At 47.5% G+C, this 22618-nt stretch overlaps 1 protein-coding gene across 1 annotated transcript in view; it reads left to right on the top strand.

Moving 5' to 3' along the window:
- zmiz1a (zinc finger, MIZ-type containing 1a) overlaps positions 1-22618 on the top strand; it is a 97840-nt gene that overhangs the window by 6798 nt on the left and 68424 nt on the right. Inside the window, exon 2 of the mRNA XM_076160317.1 lies at positions 18940-19061. The gene's annotated coding sequence lies outside the window, so the exon portion shown is untranslated. The remainder of the gene's footprint in view (positions 1-18939; positions 19062-22618) is intronic.

The raw sequence follows: 22618 nt of genomic DNA, 5'->3' as shown, positions 1-22618 counted from the left end.
TTTAATAACTAAACGAGTTGTTGCTCTCCAGCTGTGCTTTTGTTTCTGTTAATGAATCCAGCTGTGATTGCTATGGAGAGCATGAAATCATACTGGCCTATTATGTACTCTACTTACAGACCACACAGGAAAATTTCCATTAGTGTGAGTGTGTGTGTGTGTGGTGTGTTTGCCCATTTGGTGCCCTCCCTTCCCTGGTTTTTTTGACACCGGCAGTCGATCCGGCCGCTTTCCCAGGGTTCTAAGGACTAACATCCCTTTCATTCTCCCGCCTGGGCAGCTCAGATAAAGGGGCATATTTTAAACCTCTGTGTGGATACAGCGACTGTAAAGGGAGACGGGCCGGTGGGCCGGGGCAGAACCTGGGTGCTGACTTCACAGAGAGAGAGAGAGAGAGAGAGTGGAGAAGGTAAAGGGGGGGTCGAGTGGAGAAGCAGAGATCTCAGTGATGTACAGGGTGTGAAACGGGCAGAAAGCGAGAAAGGGAAAATAAATAGCTGTCTGTAGTTTGGGGTTAAAGGTTGTAAATAACAGCGCCGATATCCTGAGATCTGCTCTGGCATAGCAGATAACCCGGCGTCCCTTGTTTATCGCTGCTCTATTAGAGGGCCGGAGCGTCTCGCCACTTTTTCTAATCTCCCACTTTCACAAATGCGTTCTCCCCAGAAAAGCAAAGCCAGGGTGGAAGCTGTCGTTTATCATATCGGTAATGAGAGTGGCTAATCGCGTGTGTACCGGAGACAGCGATGATGCACTGCTCGCCGCTTGCCAGGGATCAGCCGCTAAACAATGTTTATCATTGTCTCCCAGAGCTCTTTAATCATCTGGCAAACATTATTGACAAAACAGCAAGAGTCTCTATGTTTGATGGTTTAAAGGATGCTGTGATACTGTTCACAGAAAGTCTAGACTGTAATTAATAACTCATTACTTACATATTTGGAGTATATGCTTAAAACAAATGACTGTACTTAAGTTTGTATTGAATGGAAGTAGGATAAGTATGCAGACAAGTCAGTAAAGCCAGTAGATGTTATCAGATTGCTTCTAAAAACAATCTGTTGAACGTTTCGTGATGGGAAACAGGATCATCAGCTCTAAATTACATTACATTACATAACGATCATTTAGCAGACGCTTTTATCCAAAGCGACTTACAATAAGTGTGTTCAACAAAGGTAGATAAAAGAACTAAATGATGTGTTATAATAACGTTACTGAAACCGCTGCATTATCTTGTGCAGGTTGAGGACAATGTAGGGGTTAACAGGTGAGATCAGATCAGAATCTAAGCATTAAATCCTCTAAAGAGTCCAGAAAAAGAAATCAGCCACCAGCCAAACGCAGCGATTCAACACAACACTACCAATTTGGTGCCCCACCTTTGAACTGGATTGCTGGAATTACAGGATAAAAATGAACGTATACTGACAAACAAGCTATTTGCGGGGAAGTTGGAAACTTACTGTGAGCGCCAAAGCACGGAGTGTTGACCTCCTCCGCTTCTTCATCCCGTCGGCAGATCCAGACTCTCTCCTGGTGCGTTTTTTGATTTTCCTTTTAATTAAAGTTCTCCGCAAGAATAGTAGCCAATGGTATCCAATCCCAGTGTCCGTGATGCGATTGTCCCGTTACGCCCCCTGCTGGCTGTTTGTGTTTGACGGACACAGCAACTTTCACACCTACGGTGCATTTAGAGTTCCTACTGCACCTAGCCTGCATACCAGAGCACCCACAAGCCCCCCGCCCCCCTCGCCACACCCAGCCTCCCCCACCCAACTGTGCAGTGCTACATTATCAATACCTTCTGTCATTTAATTTGGCACTAGAATGAAAGTGTTTCTATTAACAGTCTGCTGTTTGGTGCACAAGTACCCATTACTCCAGATTACATACATTAGCAGCATCCAGTACAGTTATTACACATCTCAGTCATATTGCTTGGGGTAAGACTATGAACACACAAACACACACACCCTCCATCTTTTCCTTCATGCCCTCTCCCTGGATATCAAATCAGCCCGATTGTATGACAACAGTGGAGGTGTGTCCTGGTGATGGCCTGCATAAAATCACCTTTGGTGCTTCGTATGTTTGTGTTTGTACCTTACCATGATGTGCGTGTGTGTGTGTGTGTGAGGGAGGGAGGGGTTGTTGTTGGTGGTGGTGGTGATGGCTTGGGGTGAGTTCCTGCCCTGGTTTTCTCTGGAATTCCTTTGTTTTTTGGAAGGCAAAGAGGGGGGAAACTGAATCTGCGTGGCCTCAGGGTCTTTGCTCCTTGAGAATTCTCTGCACACGTCTCTCTGCCGCCAGCGCTGATGGGTCGAGGGGGGGGGGGGGCGGATCTGTTTTCAAAGCCAGGAACAGCCAAGGTGTTTTTCACCTTCCCCCGAAAAAAGTTTCAGTCCTGGAGGGCAGGACGCCGCCTGAAGAGAGATTTCCTGTATAATGCAGGTCAGGGGAATTAAAAGTCAAATATAGATGCCGTCTGTCTGTCAGGGTGTGTGAGTGGAACACATTTCTGTCTTACCTGGGAAATGGATAGAAATGAAAAGTGCCTTTTTCAGTAACAGCCATGAGTGTTTAATAACCTTGGAACATGGCTGCTGCATAACAAAGAGCACACACACGTTTCACCTCCTGTTCATGGCTCATTTCAGCTGATAAACCGCGGTTAGTGGTGTTACAATCGCACAAAAGTCTCTTCTTTTACTCTTCCCCTCTGTTGCTGCTTGCGCCACAAGTTTGCCGTGACCAGATTGCTATCGGGGGGGCGGCGTCGCTCCGAGCAACCGGCTCCTTCCACAGGGCAGAGTGCTCCCCTCGCGTCTGAAGGGGGCTCGTGTCGGGTGAGGGGGGAGCTGAACCCGCCTCTATTGAGCCGGACTCATTCTTTACTGTCCCCTGGAACGGAGGGGAGGGTGGGGGGCGTGTGAGGGAGAGGAAGAGCAGGAGAACGAGGAGTCCTGGTCACGTGAGCCGCAGTGGTGTTCACGCTGGTCCCTTTCAGGCTGTCACAGTAAATCTGTTTGACTTGTCACTTTGTAAATCATTACGGAGGCTAAAAGCCTTTCTATTGGATTGTGGAGGAAGGAGGAGGCAGCAGGTTTCCTTTGTGCCGTCTTGACGATGATGATAATCAAGTTTGTTTCTGGCCATCCTGCTGCGAGGCTATAATTAGCTCGCATCTTCTGTCCTCTCATCTCATCTCTTTTTTGTTTGTTTAGTTTTTGAGCGTGGCTCCTCAAACAGGGAGGTAGAATAGGAGCGTGTACATGGAGGTCGCGCGTGGAGGCGCCGGTGGCAGATTTGTCAGCGTTCTGTTTTCCGCTGTCAGCACGGCGCGTTAAGCACAGCGTTCCATAAGGGTCCATTCTAGGGGCTTTATTATCCAGTGTGTAAGTGTGCTAAACCCGTTTCAAAGGAGCGTAGTGATGGTGATTAATGCCAAACGCACGGCGAGGCAGAATCCAGTCCAGAATCCCTTTGATGTTGCAGCCGGGCGACGAAAATCCCCAGATGGCTGCCGGCCTGCTGGACTCTGCTGGTGCTGCCGCGCACCTGTTTGTATGCAGGTGGAGCACGTAACATAACCGCGCTACATATATGAGATTACACTCTCTGTCGTCATGACCTCATCACTTCACTTAACAAAGGCAGGAAGGAAATCAAATCCAAGTCTGCATGTGTGAGATTGTGAACAGAATGTCAGGATCCTAACTGGAGATCCTGTACAGTGTGAGTCTGCAAACAAGCCTCTGTCTTAAAGTCTTGGCATACTTCCACAGTACCAGACACACAGACTTTTTTAAAATAGGGGTGATTAGTTTAGAGATGTTTGCAAATATTGTCGTTTTGCAATTATACAACCACAACCACAAGTCACACAAAATAAAACTGAAATAACCATTAAATCATGACAAACTGAACAGTGAGTGCTAATAAAAAGAGCTTCACACACAGCACACACACACACACACACACACATTACTAGTGTGTGTGTCAGCCTCCTCTTCCAACTGAGAGACGCATTTTCTGTGTTTTTTGCACTGTACCGTCACTTTGACCCGAAGTTGAGATTTCAGGGAGGTGTTTGAACGCAGCACGGGGTTGGAGGTAGGGGGGGGTCAGAGGTCAGACTTGTTGCAGACCTGCAGTGGTGTGCTTCTGGCCTCAGAGTGCGTGAGGTCAGTCAGGGTGAGAGTCGCTGCTCGGTGTCTAAACTTGTAGTGTCACTTTCCGACCAAACGGGTTGCTGCCTGACAACTCTCTTCCTCTCTCTCTCTCTTTCCTCCTCCTCCTCCTCCTCCTCATCTCTCCTTGGCCTCGTCCTGTTTCGCTCCTTCCGCCTCTCCTCTGGTCTTTGGAGCGTTTGCCAGAGTGGACATCTGTCGCACAGTGTCCCCGATCTGATCCGTGGCTCCGAGCACCAGGGTCACCGAGAGTAGCAACACACACACACACAAACACACATGGTGGGAGGGAGTTCCAGCACTTCGTCTCTTCCCTAAGACGCAGCGTTTTCCTTTGCGTCTAGTTGCGACTCACACTTCATGCGGCCCCACACACACACACACCAGGGCGTTAAGCTGTTTGTTATCTCTTTATGGAGCGTCTGTCATGTGGACTGTGAACTCAAACTGGTTGGCAGCGTCCCAACTCTCTTCTCTTTCTTCCTTTCCACTCGCAGGTGCACGTAACAGAGCGAAATGCCGGTTTTATCAGGCGGCCACGTGCGGTCGATCTGAATGGAGAACTTTCCGACAGTTAAACTGGATTTCTGTGCCCGGGGCCGCGCCATTAATGCCAAAATGAATGAAAGATTGATCATTTGGGCAGGGAGGTTGTGTAACAGAGAGGTTAACTGCACTTTGACTTGCCAAGTTTGGTGCCTTATGTCCTCTCAAGCCAGATTAATGACTACGTATCGATCCCTCTCAGTGTTTGACAGTTACTTTCGGTGCTTTGCTAGCTTTGAAGTCAAACAGGTGAGTTCAAGCCAAGTCGTCAAATGTTCTATTCACTTTTATTTTATTTCACTATTAGTGTCTGGAAATCCACTTTCATCTGGCTAGTGAGGTAGCTAGCAAGTGGCTGAATGCAAGGAACACAGGCTGGATATTGGAACGTGTGTGAGGAAGACGAGGAGACGGAGAGAGTTCAGTCTGATAGACAAGCTTGAGTATCCTTCATGTAAACAGGAGTACACATGAAGTACTTACCAACTCAGCTCATGTAAACATCTTGGTTTGGTCTTATGTCTTTGCAGCACAACTGTGTGCATTCAAACGTAGCTGTAGGCAGGAATTGTCAGAACTTTGTCCCACGGTGTCTTTGGTCACAGAGCTCTAGATGGTTGGTGGATGTCAGTCTGTGTTGATTAAGTCTGACATTCTGTTTGAAACCCAAAACGTCGTCTTTGCAGCATCAATGTTTACGTGTTCATGTTCGTGTCTGGATTTGATTTGATTTTTAGACAGCAAAGCGTTGTTATGGTGAGGCTTTTTGGCAGCCGGCTGTCACTCCTGAGATGGAGGGATGTCTGTGAACGGCATCACAAAGGATCATCGGCTTTCTGCTGGAACATTTACAACAACACATATCTAAAAAACAAACAAACATGGAGCACAGAAAGCCGCTCTACAATGGTGCGCTTGACTGCATGTGAAACTCATCTGATGAACTCAAAGCCTCTGTGATTTTGAGCTCTAAACACCTCCTGAGTCACTCTACCTGAAGCCAGGTTCACTCCACTAGTCCTGATGTCAGTCACGTAGCAGTAGGTTACCGTGTGTGACGAGCTGATTGGTGGCCCCGCCGTGACTCCCGTGTGCTTTGGGAATGAACATCACTTTGCTTGCTTAAAGCTGGAAGGGATGAGTTGTGTGGCAGCTACGGTTGTTATCTTTAGAGAGCAAATGACACAGTGACACTTAGTTGGCAGGAGCTCAAGTGTACGTACGCTCTTCATATGTACAGACTCAAGTACAGATGGTAGTAAGAGCCCTGCACAGTAACAGCACTGAGGCGTTCCTCCTCAGCTCACCACAAACAACCAGACAAACACGCAGCCAATGTACTCTTTCAAACTGAACAAGCTACTCTGCACATTTCTGATACCGTCTACTAAATCCGCTGAATTTTGACACTTCTTATTGTGCGATGTCACGATGCGCTTCAATACATCACTAAGAAAGTAGGAGTCAAAACGGTTACGTGCACGTTAAAGCCTCAGTTATACTGCGACTAAGACAATAAATTGTCATGGAAACAGCACAATGTGATTGAAACGGGCATAGATCAATGAAAGCAAACCTAGATTAGGTGATTGTAAATCGGCTTACTCATCCATGTAAAGGTGATAAAGGTCAATCACCTCTGCATGCGTCTCCTCTCCTCAGTTACGCAACCAATCATGTATGTCCAGAGAACGGCAGATACAGGTCATGTACAGTACGCTGGATATCTGACCTCACAGCTGACCTTGAGTATAATCATATGAATGTGGCTCTTGAATTGTGTTGAGCACCACTAGTGGCACATTAGGAGAGAATCTAAACAATTCAAATCGATGGAATAAGGGCAAATTATTCCAAAATAAAAGAAGCCTCTGTAAGTTTCTTCTTCTTTTAATTAAGAATCTAATTCCCTGTGGATAGACCAACTGGTTGTTTTGGTGACAGCCCATCAAATCCGTTGTTATTGTTTCCTCATCTTTGTCCAACTGTTATTTATATTCAAACCAGAGCCAGAGTTAGTTAGTTAGTTTGCACTCGGTCCCTTTGAGCTGAAAGTTTCAACAAACAGAATCCTCTGAGTGTCCTCTCCGTGCCTGAAGCGCGTTACCCAGCCGCCTGGAAAAGGTGTTTTATACTGATGACAGGCAAGGTCGGGCCAATGAAACTGTGTGTGTCTGTGTGTGTGTGTAAGAGGGGAGGTGAGAGGAAGTGGTGGTGGCAGGGCAGCTGAAGGAGAAAGAGAAAGGGAGAGGGATGGAGAGAGAGAAAGTGAAAGAGGTGGCGAGTCGTACTGCATCTCTCCCTGCTTGCCGCCTGCCACGCCGCTGCAGCTACAAATCAAACAGAGAACCGTGTTGGTGCTGGCTCGGTGCCATGACACCGATCACTGGCACACAGAACGCTGTCAAAACCATCTTGATGGGTAATTAGGAATACTATTATTCCTGCCGTCGCTTTGTTAAGCCGCTCCTGTTGTCTCGCATTTGTATATGTTGTGTTTGTGCGATCTGAGACGCTGCCGTGATCCACTAAACAAAAACAAACCCCAGTTTACGGCCTCGGTGTCTGACTTTTAGACGGAGGGATTTCACCTGATCCCCTGAAGTCGCCCAGCTCCCGCTCACTCGTTCAGTCTGGAGTGCTCGCTAACCATGTGGCCGTTTTTAAATTGCAACGTCGGGGGGTTACGGCTCAATGTGAGCGCCGGCGACACGCTTTGTGTCCTGTGTGACTTTGACCAGACAGGCCTCGCAGCAGAGAGAGAGAGAGGGAGGAGGCAGAGAGACAGAGCGAGAGAGAGAGAGAGGGGAGGCAGAGAGACAGACACACACAGAGAGAGAGAGAGAGACGGTGGGTGGCTACCTGGCTGTTTTCCCTGTATGATTTAAACATGTAGAATTTTCCCATTAACCCTCATCACTCACAAGGAGACCTCAGCTAAAGCTTCTACTTTTACACTTAGGCTGTGAACAATTTTGCAATTTGTGCTGTTATTATCCTAATTTGCACGGGAGGAAGGAGGGAAAGGCAGCACGTATTCTGTGCCCTTTGATTAAGTGGAATGTTTGAATGTGGGCCCTCCACCTTCAGGAGAGATTTGATACTTGAGGTAGTTGAAGTGTTTTTGATGGAAACCCCATTAATGATTGATAACAGGAGGAGAGCGGTTAAAAATCTCCCTGCTCCCGCGCCATCAATTATTCAGAGCTCTCTCCTTGTATTTTGGTGGCACATAAAATATCAGTAACCATCTTGAAATCTTGAGTTGATAATATCTGTCTGAAGCATTAGGTGCTTTGTTATGATTTGCTTTAAAACTCTCTCTCGCATGTCCCGCGTACGTTTCAGACGCAACGTTTGCAACAGATTGCAAGCCTTTCCTGCTGTTAGCTGCTCGCATTATCAAAGGAAAAAGCCATTTTCCAAGAAATATGTACAATTTGTGTACAGCTTAGGTAGCTTAAGCTGCCAGGCACCAGTGACCCAATTCCAATGTGTTTCTCACACGTGGCCCATATGTGTCGGGAACATGTAAACAGTCAAAAAGTACATTCTAATACCCATTTAGTGTAAATAAACCAGCCTGTTCTGCTTAGAGATCATCATATCGATCAGTGGTGTCTTCTTTCATCTGTCTTCTCCACTGTAATTATATAAACATAGTATATTGTATAAATATAGACTGCCTTGTGTAATTATTTCTCTTCCCATTTGCATCTATTGCTGTGTTTTGTTTACCTCCAGCTGGGACGCTAAAGCCGCGAATATACACCCGTAGGGACGCACGCAATTTTTGAGTTTGCATATGTGCAAAAATCTAACTCTATTCAACAACAAGAGCTTAAGACTCCAGAGTTACGAAGGCTCAGGTGACACAGCGTCCATTTTGCTTTGCTAGCTAGCGCATGCTTAGTCGTTGCTTTTTAAGGAGCTGTGAAAACATGTGTCATATATGTACCGCTCAAACAATAAGGTGTAAGGAAGCTGTAAACAAACTGATTACAGGAATTGTTCAATATTAGTTTGACCAAGACCGTTAGAAAGGCTAAGATATGATGATGTAAACACTTAATCAGTCTAAGCTAGTGACGTAGCTAGCAGTTAGCCAGTTTACCTCCCTTATGGTAAAGATCCTATAGAAGATGGATAGCATGAAATATTTATACCAGCTGGCTTCATGTTTAAACAGAAATAAAATGCTTCAGCCCTCTCTGCTTCTGTACTACATGACAGTCACATGCACACACACACACACACACACTCAGACACATGTCGAGTGTGAAGTTGAGGAACCGAGTGGTTGTTTGAAGTGATGCTGTAGGTTCGTGTCAGCCAGCGTACGAGTGCGTGTCAGCGCTGCAGTGGAGCTTCTCTGGAGCGCAGAGTTGATTTGAGTGGCGCGGAGACGAGCTGACAGGCCTGCAGGGGTTTCTGTGTCACCGCCAAACTTCCCATCAGCCCCTTCAGAGGGATTTCTCCCAGGAAGCACCGCCGCACTTCCACATCGAAGACCCGATTAAGTCTTTCTGGTGCGCGTGGCAGCCGGGGAGCAGAGTGGCGGGGCGTGGAGCTTGGAGACACGCATCCACTCCATGTTTTCGTGATGCTTCAAGTGTTTGTGGAGCCTCTCTGTAGGTAATGATTATTGGCTGTCATTAGAGTGTAGAATGGCTGGCAGCGCTTCCATTTCCACCACGCCGCTCTGCTACTGCGTCATCTGAGTGACACCCTCATTTACTGCTGTCGATATTCAAGTTACTCATTGACTACAAATGGAGCCTGGCTGCGCCCTGCGTGCAGAGTTTTAGCAACAGCAGCCACGATCCCCCGAGACAAGCGGAGGAAAACATCAAATGAAGGAATGGAAGGTTTATTAAGATGAGGGATGTAAAAGAGAGCGACGGATGAACAATAACACAGTGCGGGCTGCCCTTTCTGATCTCCTGTTACCTTCGTGCCGATCGACCCGAGCCACCGTGTGCTGCCCGTCTTGTGTCAACAGCGGCGTATTTGCATAAGCTGTTTCCTCATTGGCAGTGGCTTCTGTCCTGAGAGCACCGGGAGCGGCGGTGTTGAGGTGGCGTGATTAGATTTACAGATGGAGATTAATGTGAACAGAGGTAATGGCACAAAGGCATAAATCACCAAGAGGAGGCTGGAAGCATCGCGCTTGACCTTTTGAGTGGTGATAATGATGCCGGAGTCAGATACACTCCTACAGGGGCCGCCGCACCAGCGCCTAAGTAAAGGCAAAGCCGTCATATATGCAAAGTTTGCCTGTGCGTGAGAGTGTGTGTTGAGAATAAGGGTTAATAGGTGGAGCGGTCAACACCAGAGTGTGTTTAGATGAAAGGGCTCGTCAAGTGACAGCATGTATGAAGCTGTCAGAACATTACACGCTACACAGCCAGGGAAATGAGTGATTGCACTCAGCCTGTACACACATACACCCCCACACACTGACAGAGGACTGCAGGCGGATACCTGGTGCGCGAGCCTTTTAAGTGTCTGTCTCTCTGTCTGACTGTCTGTCTTCGCACTGCAGAGCATCAGCCGGGTTATTAGAAGAACCCTATGGCTGCTGCTGATAAGGCCTGTATGGGCGCCGCCGCTGACAGCACCGCCTGCACGCCCCAACACAAGTGGCCTGGCCGGGGGATTACTGCCTGCTGCCATTTCTGCTGATGCCTTTCTTTACGTTATCCCCTGCAGTCAGATGTGCCGCATTTGAATAACTTGGCCGATGTTGGTAGAAATGGAACTCCTTGAGATCCTCGCCTGCATACAAACGAAGCAGAGAGCGGCGGAGTTCACACCAGGCTGAGCCATCGGTGCAAATCAATCAGATGTGTGATTTGTGAAACACACGAGGATTGTTGGTGGGTGGGCGGTCCTCATCAGTGACGGACAGATTGACAAAGAGTAGTGACCCTAGTTTGGTTTGTGTTATCGTTAAACATACTCGTGGAAATGAGTGAAAGTGTGTGAGTTATTCCTGGCGCAGGGATTGGTCGGCTGTCTGCGCTCAACGATCTCATCCAACAAATACCACTGCCTTTTTTTAAAGCACCTGATTCTCTCCCGAGCCCCCGTGTGGCTGCTGTAGGATCTGTTATTACCCCAGTACGCCACCACAGCCGCTCACTGTTTAAACATGTTTAATACATTTAGATAAGACGCAGCTTCGCACCATGCGGTAATTGCATGTGGCCAAATTGCTATTTTGATTTGAATTCGATTAATTGTGCAGCACTAATTCTCACACACACACATATCCTCACACTCCCTCACAGGGGTATGCATACACACACACTCACACACACATTTAGGGTTTCTCCGTCCCCTTGCCCTCCATAGGCTAATGGCTCCAACTGGTTATTTACATGCTCCGTCACTTACCGAGAGGAGCGATGCTGATGGGTTAGAAGGCTCGCTAATCCACTCTGCTGCTGTCATTAGAGAGAAGCAAACAGACTATTACCACCTCCTCCTCCTCCTCCTCCTCCTCCATGCTCATCATAAAGCCTGGCCGAACCTCACACACACACACACACGAGTATATACACAAACACACAGCTGTGATGAAGAGTGCCTCTTGTTTCCTTAGCGAAGCACTGCTTTGGTAATTGATCCTGTTGGGTGAGAGAGAGAGGGAAAGAGAGAGAGAGAGCCTAAGTGTTGTCAGTTTGCTGCATTAATTTTTCAACCGTGGCCGGCGAGGCTGTAGGGACGGCCGGGGGGCGCACCGTACTGCAGAGCGTGTGTGTGTGTGTGGCTAAAGGTAGCGACTGTACCCAGTGCTTTGTCTGCACATATGCTGCTCATGCTGACAGAGGTGGAAAGCGACCCGGTGCTCACCTCCTGCTCTGAAGTACAGGTTCACTCCAGTGTTTCAGTCATGGCCCCCGGCTCACTGCAACTTGTGCCATAAGAATTAGGAAGAAAGAGACGGCGTGTTTAACTCCGCCGCTGTTTAACTCCGCCGCTGTTTATCTGATGACTGTAATTACTCTTTTCTTTGTGAATTAGAGGCCAATTTCATCACTAACAGGGTGATCACACACACGCACACACACTCAGAAAACACAGACGACGTCTCTGACTTGTTGTAGCTCGAGTGTGTTGGCGGGAAAGGAGAATGTGTGTGAATATTCCAAACATCGAATGAGACTTTGTAGCTCCAGTTAGCAGGATTTCTTTATATTGATGGAAGCTCTAGATACAAACTCATCGATCTGTAATCTAACAGTCGGGGAGCGATGTTCACAGTGGGTGATAGAAAACACTTTTTCACTGCCAATCCTCCCCCTGAATGCAGGATGTAAACATGTAACTGGCGATTTGACCATCATTGCATCATGTTACACTCCACTGTTTGCTGAAGGCTCAAATCCTGTTAGAGTCGTCTGTGATTTGACTGATTTGTCTGCCAATAGCGACTCCAACCCGCCTCCCGATGACATATTTGTTTTCGTCGCTGTCCTCCACCTCCCCCTCCTCCTCCTCCTCTTCTTCCTCTGTGGAGCTGAAATAGCCTTCTGGCGGCGGTGTGACTTGTGCCCCTTTTCTCTGCCTTTCTTGCGGTGTTCAATATGTGTGGCTGATAATAGACAGACCGCACTCAGGGCTTTTTGATCCCATCACTGGGCTCTGGTCGCTGACTCACTGATGATGTCACAGAGCCTGCTGAGAGGCGGCACCAGCCAGTCTCCAGGCGTAAAATGAGACTTTCAGACCGGCTGCTTCTGCCTGAAACGGAAGAAATGAATGAGGTTTGCGTGTTGGAATACTCTCTCTCTCTCTCTCTCTCTCTCTTCCCCCCCCCCCCAACTGATAAACAGTATCACTCCTCCAGTGGAAATAATCCAGCTGAGAGATGTCTTTGTCCGTCAGAGGCACGTTAGAGAACACTTGACATGAGTCATGAAGAGGTGGACGCAGCCACAGAGGCGTCACTGCTGACATTTGTTGCAGATATGAGTCACAATTTCTTCCTTTTATTCATTTCTCCAGTGGTTTTAGTCAAAGGAAGACAAAAACAACACATGTGCTTTGTGATGATGATGTGTGTGTGTGTGTTTATATAAAGCTAACGGCGGGGAGATGACAGCATGCAGCGCCGCCTTGTTATGTGGGAGGTCATCATGATCAGGTCACGTGGCCAAGAGACGCAAGATAATGAAGTCATATCTATTGACGCCATCGATCACATCAGGAGTGTGTGTGTGTGTGTGTGTGTGTGTGTGTGTGTGTGTGTGTTTGCAGGATCTGTCCGTGTGAGTCAAAATCAAAGTACTTCTGCAACCACAGTGTTTCTTACCGAGTCATTAAGCTACACACATAAAATGTCATGTGGTTTCGCAACACGTCCTACCTGCTCAGAACAGCTTATGAAGTGCAAACATTTCAGGGTCAAAGGTCACAGGACAAACACTTTCGGGACCTGGTAAGAGAACTCCAACAGACATTTACATAGTTAGTCAAATCAGCAGCGTATCCCTTAAGTTGCAGTGCAGACAAACAGTATTTGAACTGTAACATGGCAGCGTTACAAACATGAGTGAGGGGGGTGGGCCTGTAATTTTCCGACTGTGGGGTCACACAGGTGAGAGTCCTCTCTTTACCTCCCTCCGCTCTGTCCCATTCAACAGGTGTGTTCTCTCTCTCAGCTCTGAGTCCTCTTCATCTTCACCCTCCCACCAGCCCTTGCTAGCCAGGACAGGCCTCCTTCCTCCACTCCAACACCCTGATTGCATTCTTGAGCTATTTCACCCCCCGCCCCCCCCTTCAGAACAAGAGCTTTGCCGCCTCTCTCTCTCTCTCTCTCTCTCTCTCTCTCTCTCTCTCTCTCCCCCCCCCTCTCTCGCTCTCTCTCTCCCTTTCAAGTCGAGGCTGCCGGCCGCGTTCTCTCCCTTTGAAGATGTAATCTGGGAAAACACAGAGACATCTCCAGGATTATCTTAAATGTCTTCAGTATGTCAACAGCCGAGCCTGCTTGCTGGCCGGGCGGCGCTGGCTGTTTAAAGGGTCGGCTATGATGACAGCCAAGGAAAATGTTGCACCGCAGAGGTAATCATAGGGTCAACGCCGCTGACTGCATCCAAGCGAAACCCCCCACTGTTAGAATGGGAAGATAACAGACACAATGAAATGATGTATTTCCCCCGGTGGAGCCGCTGTGTTTACAGCAGCAGGCACTTACACTCTCTGCTGCAAGACGTTATTGGAAGGTGAGGTTAATTTATCTCATAGCTTTCTCCAAAATGCAAATCAGAGGGGTGCAACATCCTTAATAAGCACACACACACGCGCGGGTACACAATGAGACGAGGAGCCTCGGTGAGCGTTGGCGAGAGGGAGGGTTTGCTACACACCAAATTAGAGGCACGTAAGTGGGCGCTCCTTGAAAAGGATCTTGACTTTGTAATCACATCAGATGTTATCAGTAGGAGATTTTAGGAAGGGTAAGTGCTCCAAAACTAAATCAGAGAGAGGCAGCCTGGGGAACACGTTGTTATCATAATTACCTGCTGAGCGATGACTGCAGAAGCGGTGTTGATGTTGTTGCTTAGCTGCCCTCTTCCACACGGCCGTCCTGTGCCGCCCGTTTCCTTGTCTCTCTGTTGGCCGTGTGCGTGTTTGTGTTGTTGTTTTTTCCCCGCAGCCGGGAACACGGACTGCAGGCCCAGAGCACAAATATTGTTTTGGTGAGATCGGGGCTGCAGATTCGGGCTGGACTTGCGTCAGCGTGTACGTGCGGGCGCTGGCAAGACGCTCCGTGGGAGCCCAGGCCAAACTGGAGACCTCCTCCTCCTCCTCCTTCACCTCCTCCTCCTTTTCCTCCTCCTTCTCCTCTTCCTCCATTTCAAACAGCGGCCTGCTGCCGCCGCCACGCAGGGTTTTTATTACAAATGATCTGTTTGAACAAAACGCAGCCTGAGATCCTCACTTGCTGGCATTTAACTGAGAGGAAATAACAGATGATTGTATCAGGGAGATGGACAGAGAGAGAGAGAGAGGGATAGAGAAGGAGAGGGAGAGAGGGAGCAAAAGAGAGAGAGAGAGAGCTCAAGAAGGAGAAACACTTGACCTGTTTGTTTTGGGAAAATGCTATTCCTCTGCTAATTTCCTCCTGATAAGTATCTGACAGCTCATAGTAAAGTGTTTTATCTTGGCTAGAGGGAAATGGCTTCTCTCTCTCTCTTTCTCTCTCTCTCTCTCTCTCTCTCTCTCTCTCTCTCTCTCTCTCTCTCTCTCTCTCCCTCCCTCTCCCTCTCTCCCTTTCGCTCACAGCGCCAATCGATTCCAGAGACCATCCTGCTTTAAATTGCATTCTCTGATTTTAGAGTTGTTCTATTTGCATAGGGACAATCAATTACATATATTAGCCAACGCAGACTCTCTCTCTCTCTCTCTCTCTCTCTCTCTCTCTCTCATTCCCTCTCTCTCTCTCTCTCTCTCTCTCTCCCTCCCCCCTCCTCATACCTCTCCACACACAGCTGCAAATTGTCCCTCTTTCACCAAACACCATTGACTGCTGTTTGCCGTGTTGGGGGGCATTGATTTTTACTGCTCTCCCTCCGTCTGCCTTAACACTTGATGAGTTGTGTTAAGATGCTCAGGGACGTCCTGAGGCCTGTTTTAGGGAGATGAGGTCGGGCTTTTATAGCTCCTCTGCTTCCCCGGCCCCGGATGATGAGCGTGTGTGTGTGTGTGTGCGTGCGTGCGTGCATGACGCTCTCTGTACAGGCAGAGCAGCCGTCTGAGGCCAGGATTCCCCCCAGGATGCTAAAGTAAACGTTGCGGTGTTAAGGGCTTTCAACAGGCAAACCCGGGCTTTGTCGTCTCCCGCGCTCGAATCGCTTAAAAGACTTTGCATGGAAAATTGGTTTATCTCGCACCAAGAACAACCACATCGTCAGATACGATTACCGGGATTGAAGCGGTAAAGAAAGTAACACTGGGCGATGTTATGAAACAGGAGATACCTGTGTGGAGATCGGGGCTGACGTCGGCTTTTGTTTTCAAAGGTGACAGGAATTTTCATCTATGGGAGGCAGCGTTTCCCCGCCGAACACACACACAAGCGCTCTCTCTCACACACACGCAGCACTCAGAAGTCATGGATACAGGCACAAACCTCATTTAACACGATTAGTTTCTTTGAGGATTTTGCCGCAGCCCCTCATATCTGGGATGAAAGAGCTCACACTCCTGACAGGAAAGAGACGGGAGTCTGCCGGAGCCGTGAAACACTCGGCGCTCCACTGCAGCGTTCACCACATTACTCGGAAACACGCTGCTTTGTGCCGCGTCACTCTCGACACCACATGTGGTGTGCCGCTCAAGTGGTAGCAATTTTCTCGTAGTCTAATGTCTCACACGCGACATTACAAGTGAAACTCGATTGCAGATCTCCGCTCGGTGTTCTACTGCATTTATTTTCTCATAAATGTTTGCGTTTTCCGCTGATTGCTCCCCGGCAGCAGCACCATCCCGGGCATTTCTTGCTCCGGCATTGAGGCCTGATCTCATTTCGGAAGCCAAAAAAAAAAAGCAAGTTTGCCCAATATTGCTCCTAAACTGGAATCTAATCGAGCTTCTGTTGTGATGGAACCACGTTGGTCTCTGTAAACGGAACAGAGCCAGAGTTCTGCACTTCCTGTGAGCTCCGTACGTGCAAACTGACACATGGTACAAAAGCAGAATGAAGGCGGCGTACAAGCGTTTACATACTTACACATACACATTGATTTTTGTCGCCATATTAGCCGTTTTGGAAGATTGAGCCTGTATGTAAACATGCACAGTTATAATAATATATAAATAAGTATAATATCTACAGTAACAGCCAAAGTGACAGTGGTTGGTCAATAGCCTGATTCTACCACAGTGAATGTGATATTCTGAGCACTTCCTCTTCTACACGTCACCTTCACACACTCTTTGCTCAGACACCTTTTAAGAGGCCCCGTCCCTGTGTGTTATAGCTGGGTAATATCAGCATAATAGGCTTTACCTGTCAGCCCCCGAACGGGACGAGCGACCCTGTAAATCACATTTTGTCCCAGACAGCTGCTGGCCTGGTGGCATATTTACGGGTTTGTCCTCCTCCGCCCCGTCCTCCTCTCTTTGGCTCCAATCCAGAATCAAGCCCTCTCTCTCTCTCTCTCTCTCTTTCTCTCTCTCTCGCTCTCTCTCTCTGTCTCAGTCTCTCTCTCTCTCTCTCTCTCTCTCTCTCGTCCCCTTTCTTCTTATGGATTAAAAGAGTGGGCAGGTGTTAAAGTATAAAGTATAGAGAGGGACCAATCCCCCCCCCTCACACACACACACCCTCTTGTCCCTCCTGTGCCACCCTTTCCCTTAAACCGGCCATCTGTTGTTTTGTAAAACAGTATCAAATGCAAATGTGTTAATATTGGTCTGTATGTTTATATTTAGTCAAATGTTTCAGCTCACTGCTTTGTGGTTTTTTGTTAGTCTATGATTCATTTGGCGAAACATTGATTTTCAGTTTAACTTCGACCAAACCAAACTTCTGCCCAGTTGAAGTCTGGCCTCTCTGAACTCGTCTTGGATTGATTGTGAGGCTAAAGCCGTGATTGGATTTGAGCCAGTGTGAACAAACACACAACCACACGTAATCTTCGTAAAGTTCATTTTAACAAATTTTGCGTTGGGCTGAATTTGGCTGTGTTCAAATCCTTTGTGGCTGAGGAGGAAAAACAACAAACGATTGTTTACCGAGCAAGAGTGAATCAACCAGATCACCTCCTCAGCTGACGGTCTCCTGTTCTAGAATGAACAGAAGAAGACCAAACCAAATGTTATTTTTTAAAGTTTTTGGTTCACTTTGTCCATCTAACCTTTTCGTTTATTTAGTAGAATTTTTTTAATATTTTTAAATTAATTCTTGAATTTTTTATACTTTTACTACTCTTACTTTTATTATTTTCCCCTCAAAATAAATAAATAAATAAAAGTTAAAAAAAGGATTTTCTACAGCCTAAAGTTTTTTTTTGTACATGCAGCTTTTTAGTTGGTGAATGAAAACCAAACACAGTTAAAAGTAGAGTTGAATCACATCAAACCTCCCCCACTTTCTCGGCCCTCTGAGGCATAAATGTTCCTCCTCGTCTGGGCGCGTGATTGGACGCGCTCAGACAAACCTCTGTGTCTGAACGCGGCCCCCAGTGCAGCTGGAGGCACAGGAAGCTGTTAGCAGCGGTGGTAAACGATGGAACAATGGATGAGATAGAGAGAGAGAGAGAGAGAGAGAGAGAGAGAGAGAGAGAGGTGTCCTCCTGGGGGATTGTGTTTAAAGGTTAAAAAAAAGGGGAATAATGTAGGTCACAGTTTCTTTCCTCACATGTGTTTGTGTCTTGTCTTCTCTGTTGGAATTAATTGGTTTATGTCTTGTTTTGCGTCCTTTTTAGTTCAAGATAATAATGAAAAAGAGGAAGCATCGTACTTTATAATGTCTAGACCAGTTTAATATCTCATTTCTGTCACCTCATCATGATGAGATTGTTGCATTTCAACTGTGGATTAATTAGCTGGAAAGTTAATCAAGCACAAAACATTTTCAAACACACACTCAGCCCCGTTGAGTAGAAGTGTGTGTGTGTAGCTGCACTGGCTGTGTCCTGTGTGTGTGTGTGTGTGTAGCTGCACTGGCTGCGTCCTGTGTGTGTGTGTTCGTGTAGCTGCACCGGCTGCGTCCTGCGTGTGTTCCAGGCTCGGGCTCGGCTGGTATCGGCCTGTGAAGGGCTGCAGCCAAGCGGTGAGGAGAGACTAAGAGAGGTGTATTAAGGCAGTGAATCCAGTCGCTCTGTGTGTAATGGAGTCAGGATGAGGACTGACCAAGCGCCCGGCTGCTGATAACCTTTAGGAAGGACATTGTTCCTGTGTGGGGGGGTGGGGTGTGTGTGTGTGATGGGTTGGTGCAGTTGTTCGCTGGTTGGTTTGAAGCTCCGGCTCTCAGGGTGAGGAGGTAGGAGTGTGTGTGGGGCGGCAGCGCAGGAAGTAATGGAGTCACTGACTTCAAATCTGAGGGTATTTAAGACAAACAGTTTGTAAAATTGTGGTAAATATTGTGGTGATTTTGTCTCTCCAGCACTGTAACTCTGTATTTCTGCTCCCTGCCGTTTCATTCTAACACATTTAACACTCATTTCTCTTCTCTTCCTTCTCCTCACAGCACTTGAAGGTGAAGAGGGGTCAGCGCAGGGCCGTGTGCAAGGAATACATGACGGGAGGGGCGGGGGTGGGGGAGCGGCAACCCACCACAGCAGCACAAGCAGGAGGTCAAAGTTCACACAGGTAAACACATTTTGCTTTTATCACACACACACACACAGTCCAAAATCTTTCGCTCTGTTGGAAAAACACCACCACGGAGCGGATTTGTCTTCTTCTCTCCCTTTATTGCTGCATTTTTACCTTTCGAAAGTTAAAGTTTGTCAAAGAATTGGGTCTTAAACTGAATAACAGCGCTGGATGAAGAAATGAGCCGACAGGCATGAAGCGACAGGTTTAACACGCTCTTGAATACACACGGCGGCGTGACGTGGGGAGAGAGGGGCGGCGGAGGAAGTGACAGAGCTTTAGAGTCGAGGGAAACGACTTCCACCGAGTCTCCACGCCGCTGTCATGCGGTGAAACCTCCTCGCCAGCATCCACGCTCTCAGATATGCCACTGTGCTCTCCTCCTTTTCCTCCTCTGCCTCTTTAATTGGACTGGTTTTCAATGGCGGCGCTGCTTTACAGAGTGACTACTGTTTGACACCGAACACTGCGGCCGTTGTGAGTTTAGCTTGACCGTCTGAGGAAAGGAGAGAGGCAGAGGTTGTGTATGTATGTATGTATGTATGTATGTATGTGTGTGTGTGTGTGTGTGTGTGTGTGTGAGGAAAAACAGTTGAGTTGCGTTCCTTCGGTGTGCCGTCTGTGCCTCCGTGCCACATGGCATTCCCAGATAAAGGAAAGGATGTCAGAGCTTCCAGGGATTAACTCAAACCAAGGGAATTAGCATCCCATTCCCAGCTTCTTTTTTGCTTTTTTCATGTCTGTTCATTTCCCTCCATTTTGCTTTTCTCTCACTCTGCCTTCTTACTCGTCTTCGTGTTTGTCTGAGGACACACACAGGAAAGCAGTGCACCAAACAGGAAGTGGAGAGAATCGGATTGTGTTCCCAAGATGAGGAACGATTCAGGTTAACGTGTGTAGCAAAGAGTGTGTCAGTGAAGGTGGCAGACGGTCAAATATGTGCCACCTCCCAAATTCAAAAATTGCACTCCAGCACGTCCAAACTGATGAAATGGCTCAATTGTTCCACTTCCTGTCTGGTGGCGGGTTCAAACTGTAACCAAATTCTGCTTATCAGGTCCAATAATTGTTGGTTTCCTGTCTTGTTCCTTTCACTTCTGTTTTACGAAAGCGGGTTTGTTTACATTTTCAGAAGCTGTTCAAACTAAGCGGTTACTAAATGGAACACCCCCCCCGCCCAGGAGTGTTAAAGAACACGCGTGTGAACGTGTCCGAGCTACACCCACACACATTCGCATAACGTCTAGACCGGAAAGATCAGAACACAGTCTGCCTCATATCGCCATCAAAGACAAATCTGCCGCCGACCTTCATGTTCCTGTTTCCGCTCGCTGTTGTTAATAAAGTTGTTTTGAATGTGTAGCTGCACCTGGACACCATGTGGACAGAGACGCAAAGCTGCAGGCGATATTAAACTCAAAGGGATGAGGCGTGATGATGAAGAGAGGAGGAGACACAAGATCTATGAAGGAAGGAACAAAAGTGCAGAGCGGTTTATAGCATTAAGTGTTCACGGAAATCTACACATCGGATCCCTTAAATCCGGAGAAGGTGTCCGGATGCAGAGATGGTAAAACGTGGCGTCTCTTTATCTCTTGTGACGGAGGCTGTGATGATATTCAACACATGGGAATGAGTGTTATCCTTGCAGGTGATACTCATTGTGTTCTGTGGTTATCTTCTTACAGCGCATTTTGCTCACACACTCATATACACACACACACACTCCAGGGTCTGTGTGAGCTGCGAGAGCCATCTCACCAATAAGCAGCGGTATAAAGTGGTAGGAGTGGGAGGATGAGAGAGAACATTGTCTTCTCTTTTCCAGCTTAGGGACAGAGCGGAACAGGTTGTGTAAGGATACTCTGCCTCGGGCCCACCTGCACTCAGGCCAAGCCGGAGCGCCGCAACACTCTCACACACATTCCTTTTGCATTTGATGGCATTCCTCGTGCATACTAATTATGGGAGTAACAGTTATTCGGAGGCTTGTTTTGACACTGTTAGTGCTCAGGCGTTGATTTAATACCTCCTAATAGTTTTCTCTGTTCGGCAACAATAAATCGGCTGTCAGTCACTCAGTCAGCTACAGCCAACCAGAAACACCAAGTGCACCACTTCCTCCGACCTGATGATGTCAGTGTATTTTTCGCAGAATCGGAGCAAACAGCTTCCGGAGGTCAACGGTAATTTCATTGATATTTGTTGCGGATAGATCAATCTGGAAATCCTGCCCATCAGCGAACGCAATTGGACAGCAAGGAAAAAGTAGTACTTGACCTTTCTTTTATCCAGAGGCTGAGAATGCAAGAAAGAATAGAAAGGAGTGCGAAACAAGTAAACCTATTGGAAGCAAGTGTCTCTGTGTGATGAATCATGTAAACTACTTATAGACGCTGTCACACCCTCCATTTGAAGCACACTGAGGTGTAAAGGGTCAAGGTTGAGGTAGAAGCAGGTCCCTGTTGGTCCCTGGCTGTACTTGAAGGTGGCTTGTGTTATGTGGTAATGTTGGCTAATGTGTGTGTACCTCTGGCGGTTTAGTCATGCATAAATGGAGACACACACACACACTCTCTCTCTCTCTCTGTCATTAACACAGCAATCTATCATCCTGTGCGAATCTCATGTCAACTTCCCAGACGTTCTTTGATAAAAACACAGACTTGCATCCTGAAAACAGATCAAGTCTGAATAGGCCTTTAGAGCAGAGACTGTTTATGTCATTGTGTTTTCATTTCCAGGTTGGTTAGACATAGAGATCTTCAAACGTTGATCTCATCCTAAATGACATCAGTCCGGCTGGCCTCCATCTTTATGCGCCCAGTCAGTCCATGATGTTATCAATCACTGTGTCTCCCTGTCTGGCATCGTCAATTACCCAGAGGAAAACAACATTAGAGGCCTGAATGGGACACGGAGCCGTGGCAGGCCTGACATGACTGTGTTATATGATTACACAACCTGTTGGCTGTCCGCCTGTCAAGTGTCTCCCGGCTCTGATGAATGGCTGTAATATGCTGCGCATCACAACACGCCGCGCGGCACACTCATTAATGGCTCCTCATAATGCCCGGGACGTTCCTCCAATGCCGCGGCAGAATTCAGAGAGAGAGCAATGGAGTGGGGGAGGGACGGAGAGGGAAGGGGAGAGAGGAAACGACTGAGAAATGGCGTTCATGAATACTCCAACCTTGATTCCGTGATGCCATACAAATCGGTAAACAAAGAAAAGATAGCACGCTTTTGCTCATTTGAATAATAGCACAATGCACAGTCATGTTTAATTCTTAATAAATGAAGGCAGAATGACAGAAATAGGATGCAAAGATAAGAAAAGTGTGACACATATGTTTTTCAATTAGATACGTACTTGTCCATCTGTGGCTCATTTGCATAGATTAGCAAAAATGTGTGCAATGCGGCGGCACGCGAGTGTGTGAGAACGCCACAATAGAGATGCCGGGAGAAAGGAGACAGAATGTGAAGCTCAGCTGATTGCTCTTTCTCTCTGTGAATCACAAGCCGGCGCTCGCCGAGATCCTCTAAAG

The sequence above is a fragment of the Genypterus blacodes genome, unplaced genomic scaffold, assembly GCF_046128005.1.
Source record: "Genypterus blacodes isolate CSIRO-AG114 ecotype Tasmania unplaced genomic scaffold, CSIRO-AGI_Gbla_v1 ptg000105l_1, whole genome shotgun sequence".
Taxonomy (NCBI): Eukaryota; Metazoa; Chordata; class Actinopteri; order Ophidiiformes; family Ophidiidae; genus Genypterus; species Genypterus blacodes.
Note: the sequence above shows the minus strand (reverse complement) of the source record. Positions and strands in the feature narration are given on the sequence as shown.